Source organism: Balearica regulorum, chromosome 1 (genome assembly GCF_011004875.1).
Source record: "Balearica regulorum gibbericeps isolate bBalReg1 chromosome 1, bBalReg1.pri, whole genome shotgun sequence".
Lineage (NCBI taxonomy): Eukaryota > Metazoa > Chordata > Aves > Gruiformes > Gruidae > Balearica > Balearica regulorum.
Genome location: NC_046184.1, coordinates 131,529,878 through 131,536,149, shown reverse-complemented (window position 1 = coordinate 131,536,149; position 6,272 = coordinate 131,529,878).

Sequence of the window (6,272 nt, the reverse complement as noted above, 5' to 3'; positions counted from 1 at the left end):
GTAAAAGGGAATTCCTGTCATAGCTTCCAGTTGTTCTTGCTAAATATAGAGTTTGATTCACCCTGTAACTTGGTCCCCTGTGACACTTGACCATCATAAAACCAGGGCTCAAGTGTCAAGCAGGAGGTGTTGAGGGAACACACCTTTGGGTCCTTTTCCTGCCCTCCCTCTCCCTGTCGTTCTGGGCTTTTCACAAGCACCAGGCGTATGGCTGCAGAAGGTAACGCACAACTCCTCCCATGGCGTTTGGGGCAGCGTGTGCTTCCCTACTGCCACACCGGAGAAAGAAAAAATTATGGAGACATAATCACGAAGAACTCGCCTCATAGGAACTAACAAGGGGAGGTGAATGCCACACCAAAGCGACTGTATCACTGCCGGGTCAGGAGCGAACTCACTCAGCAGCTGCCCTGAGGTCCAGATTGACAGATGGTAGGGGTTGGAAGGGACCTCTGGAGATCATCTAGTCCAACCCCCCTGCTAAAGGAGGATCACCTAGAGCAGGTTGCACAGGATTGTGTCCAGGCAGGTTTTGAATATCTCCAGAGAAAGAGACTCCACAACCTCCCTGGGCAGTCCGTTCCAGTGCTCTGTCACCCTCAAAGTCAAGAAGTTTTTCTTCATATTGAGATGGAACTTCCTGTGTTTCAGTTTGTGCCTGCCGCCCCTTGTCCTGTCACTCGGCACCACTGAAAAGAGGCTGGCCCCATCCTCTTAACATTCACCCTTTAGATATTTATAAGCATTGATCAGATCCCCTCTCGGTCTTCTCTTCTCCAGCTAAACAGTCCCAGCTCTCTCAGCCTTTCCTCATGAGGGAGATGCTCCAGTCCCCTCATCATCCTTGTAGCCCTCCGCTGGACTCTCTCCAGTAGTTCCCTGTCTTTCTTGAACTGGGGAGCCCAGAACTGGACACAGAACTCCAGAGGTGGCCTCCAGAGGAGGGCAGAGTAGAGGGGGAGGATAACCTCCCTCAACCTGCTGGCCAAGCTCTTCTGAATGCACCCTAGGAGGATACCATTGGCCTTCTTGGCCATGAGGGCACACACACTCAACTTCTCAACTTCTTGTCTCGGTGTAGCATTCCTCCACGTGGGACAGCCATGCACATGGGGAGGAGGGCTTCTGGCTGCGTGATGCCATCACGGCCAGCTGCTGAGCCTTACGGTGCATGGATGAAGAGACGCTAAAGGGAGAGTGTGGGGGGGAGTTGCTATAGCTCATGAGGGAAGTGAAACATTATTACACAGTCGTGCACACACCGACTGGAGTACCGTCTTCAGTGAAGGCTACTGAAGATCTGCCACAGCACGTCATGTATGGGGCACAGCTTCATGTCTCCACTCCCAGCAGGGCAGCCCCCTCTTCACTGCAGCTTCAGCAGAGTGAACCTTCCTCTTCTTCACTCCTCTGCTGTACCTGTTCTCCACCTGACCCACAGCACTAACGGTGACAACGGCAGTGTCACTATGGGCAATACTGTACTGGCCACTTGCTGCTGCTACTTGCAGCTTTTAGGAGAAGATCAACAATTTTCAAAATCAGTGTCAAAGATATTTATAACAACTAGTGGTTGGAATAGTGATTTCAGAGAGGATTTCCCTTGACTTTAACTTATTTGACCAATCACTCTTTTCATTTCAAGTATCTCAAAGAGGAAGATGACCACCTAGATCACTTCCTTAAGCCTGCGACTCACTCTCTGCTGCCCTCTTTCCCAAAAGTGCTGTGCTCTGGAAGCAGCTGATAAAGCTGAAGACTTGCTGCAGCAGCTTGCAGACTACTCATGACAAGATGGACCCACAACTAGGCATGCAACAAACATATGCATTTGTGCTAGGTCAAGCCTGACAGAGGTACATATAGCAATCGGCTCATTCCAAGGAGAGCCCTTGGCCTACTCCTCAGAAAGGCTGAGCGTGGCTGATGTCAAATGTTTTGAGGCACAGAAAGACTCTTGCACTTGAAACATGGCAGAGGTGACAACAGGGCTCACAGACCTGTCTTTTGCCTAGAATGGAGGAGTTTGCTGCTACAGTCTAAAGTCCTTCCTGCCTTCCGGGTGTTTGAGACCATGTTAAAGCAAAGCTGGAGTCAGAGAAGTGACTTTACAAACCTCCTTGTGAAGGTTCATATTTACAACAAAAGTACTAGAAGGCAATGAAAGAGGCAATATATTTTTGTAACATGGTCTTGTACGTGAATTTATTTCAATTTATATTACAAACTAGCTCTGGAAGACACAGTTCTTTCTTCCATGTGTCATTAATTTAGCAAAGGTAGGCCATTGCTTACATTTTATAATGTCATCATCTTGCAAATATGCCTGAGAAATACCAGCCTAACGTGGTTTCCTTCAACAAATTTTCATAGCAGTGACAAGTAATTTAATAGATAGTCTCAGTGGCGTGTGAACAGGAAAAGAATCTACCTCTGTCACATACCTAACACCCATAAACTACCACACCTAAACTGTATTAAATTGTGGGGATATAAGGAGTAAACCCAAATTTATCACTAATATCAGAAAATGTAGATCTGAGTAGATTTAAAAGGGCAAAATAGACACTTTTACCATTATTTTGCCGAGTAGCATTTCCTTTGAATAACCATTGGGATGCACAGCCTCATGACTTGCAGATTCATCTGCTAAATACGTGCAGCAGATGATTTAGTAAGTAAATAATGAGGCATATGTGCATTTCAGATGATGGATTCAATGCCTGGCAAGTTAGGGCCAGGTACATTGACACGCACTGCATAAAATTATGATGTCTCATGTGCAGAGATCCAAAAGACATAGTAACAATGTATTTATTTAAAGGAGGAAAATCCCAATATAGTTAAAAATATACTTTTGTTGCCTTCCTGGAAGCTTGTCTAATTAACATGCTTCCTGGAACAGCTAATTAGTTTTGAAAGCAAAGTTGATGGTTAAGAGAAACATGTATGTATCTTACTTCTTGACTGAGGTAGTTCACTGTCTAATGTCAGAATTGTTTCTTTGAGCTGTCACTACTTAATATACTTACTTAAATGTTTTGCTTTTTGAGAAACCTTGTGAGCACAGATATAACTTCCCTGAGACTCACAAAAGAAAAATATTTTTTCTATTAGAGTCCAAAATGTTTTAATGTAATGCAAACAATGTAATACAATTGAAAATGCAAGTCAGCAAAGGAGCAGTCACAACATCAGCTCACTTCAAACAATACTTCTTTAAAGTAAAAAGTTAAAAAATACATTCCTAGGGTTCTGCTTCAAATTACCAAGTAGTTGCAACATATTATAGATCTTTGGCAATGCAAAACTTTGCTTCCCTATCTTAATTTTAGCTCTAGAAATTACAGTTTATTACCAGGGAAGAATAGTGGGCCCACGATACTAAGTATTTGGTTAATTAATTCTTCTCACTGCCTTCATTTGAATTCTTTGGTGAAGAATATGAAAATCAAAGTCACAGTACAATTATTGCAACTATTCTCTTCATTCAACACACCTAAGTTACTGACTAAGATTTAAAAATAAGAAACCTGCTATCAGACAGATTTATCAGAGGACTAACATAGAGGATCCTGGAAAAAAATAACACCATCCATTTTCTAACTCACACAGATTTTGCTTGTACTTTCGGGCTCTTTTCCCTTTAGTATGTATCTACTCCATGTAAGAATGATTTGGCACATAGGCTTGATGAAAGACAGAGACTTTTAGCAATGGTACCCAGTCCTGTGAGGTTAGACAGAACTACAAAAATTTTAAATACAGTGGAGCTAACAATTACCAGGCATCAGAGCCCATTCTTACTGTTACTTTAAACTGAAAATAATTTTGAATCCTAGATTGCAGAAAGAATATCAGACCTCAGCTGTTTTGTCAAAAGAATAGTTGTTTGAGGAAGTATCATCTACTGTTCGATTGTTTCTCCCTGTTTCCCCGAATCTATATGTTTCTTAGTATCAAGAAAAAAATAAGCACTTTCTCTTGAGTTTCTACTTGTACAGCTATGCCAACAACAGCAACACCAGGCTGTTTAAATAATGAATGACATAAATTATCATGCAAAAATGTTTGCTGTTATCTAGTGGACAGGAAATCAACAAACATATCTAAATTAGCTGCTTTTGTTTCTGTGACATTTCTGAGCTGCTAAATATTAATTCAGCTCCTGCATGCTCTCTTTCTTTTCCATATAAAAGCATGGTGATTATTATCACAGACTGTTCCATCAAGAAATAATTAGCCTTGTATTAAGAAGATGGTCTCATTAGAGGCTGCCAGTGACCTTGTTCTAAATTTCAGAGTTCCAGCATCTTTTAATAGCGTTGTTAGCATCATCTAAGAATTTGTATTAAGTTCTAAAAACTGCATTATGACTCTAACCCACACAAATGCCAAAACATCATAGCTTTGACCACTGAATTACCCAAAAGCCATATTCTCTGTTGCTTCATATTCTGTAAATTTCTTACTTACCAAAATGTTTTGAGTAACTGAAACGTGATGATGACGTACAAGCAACAAATTTGTTTCCACTTTTCTCCTGGGAAATTTTAGCCACTATACCTGGCAAAGCTGATACCATTAGAAAGAGCAAGGGTACTGGCAGATTTTGAAGGGGATATGAATTTTAAATGACATGCTGATTTTGTAAACATCCTGTCTGCTATAATGATTCAGCACCATTTGGAAAAGAAACAAAAAACATGACATTGCACCATCAGGTATTGTTCTGGGCAAACAAGCTTGACAAAATAGGAACTGACTGAATCGTTGGTGAAATTTTGAACAGAAAGACTACTCATCGTTTTCACAAATCAGGATAATTTGAATAGGCATCTATTATCTTTTTCAATCCCATAACAGACTTCTTTTGATGAAGGCCATCCCCGCAGTTGATTACCTCTGCTGAACACTATTAGCCCTTGTCTTCGACGGTCAGATTAAGACCTCACCTGATGTACAGTAAGGAATTCTGTCGTTGTACCCATCTGACCCAAAGGTGTACCGGAACTAGGTACAGATATACCAGAGGACTCGGGGACTCAGCATCAGACAAAGCAATGTACTTATCTCTTGTAATAAAGCATGAAATAAAATTGCAGCTGTGCAGGTAATCAGCTCACACACAGCTATGGTCCCCCTGTGAGAGCAAATGTAGTAGACTTGAGTAGAGCAATCATCTGAAGTCTTAACAAAGAGAACAAAGACTAATTTCTGATGATTCCTCATCTAAATGGCATATTAACAGGAATAAAGATGTGGTTGAGACATGAAAAATCTGCCTGGTAGAAAGATGCACCCAGAACAAGGGAGATGAGGCAACAGGCTTGAGGAAGCAGAATATCAAGGGCCTTACGAAGAAATGAATGCCTTTAGATAAAAAATGACCAAATTCAAGGACAACTGCACCAACCTGCTGAATCACGTGATTGATCAGTTGCTATCTTTGGTTCGTATCTGCTGAACAGAAAATAAAAGATGAAGATTGATAAACTGTGGGTGTGAAGATTTTTAAAGTTTGAATCAATATCAGGACACTTATCTTAGTTCTCATGAGTCATATGGAAAAAAATCCTTAGCTTCTCATACCTCCAATGTTCTGAAAAATAAGACAATTAAGAATGAAAGCTTTCTATGGTGAAGATATGAATAAATCTACTAGTCATACCTATCTATCAAGTAGTCAAACATGATCTATATCAAACCTTACTTTTATTGAATCAGATCTGCTACAGGAACATTTTTCAATCATCTGTGGCCTCCTGCCATACAAATATTGTACCTGTTCAGAGAGAAATTGCCAAAGAAATCAGTGTTGGCACAGAAATACCAGTAAAGTCCTCCACCTGCTAATTTCTAGATGATGTTTCCTGATACAATATCAAATATCAAGTATTAAAAATAGCATAAACAGTTTCTCTTAGGAAAGTATACAAAATATTTTTCAAAATCTTCACATCGTACTTTACACCCATACAAAGTAGGACTGTGGACTGGCAATATCTTCTATCCAAGGATAATAACAAATCTGGAAAAAGAAAGTATAACTATTAAGCTGCTTCATTCAGTCCCATCAGGCTGTGCAATACAGATGGTAGCCCTTTGAAGTACAGTTCAGTTCTCAAGATCTGAAGCTAAAAGTGGTGCTTGAAAATCATCTGTCCTGAAAATGACTTTTGAGACATTTGCAGGCTGCCCTGTGTTTCCCATGCCCACCAACTATCAGTGAGGTGCTAGGCCATAATCTTCATACTCTGACTAGAGTATCC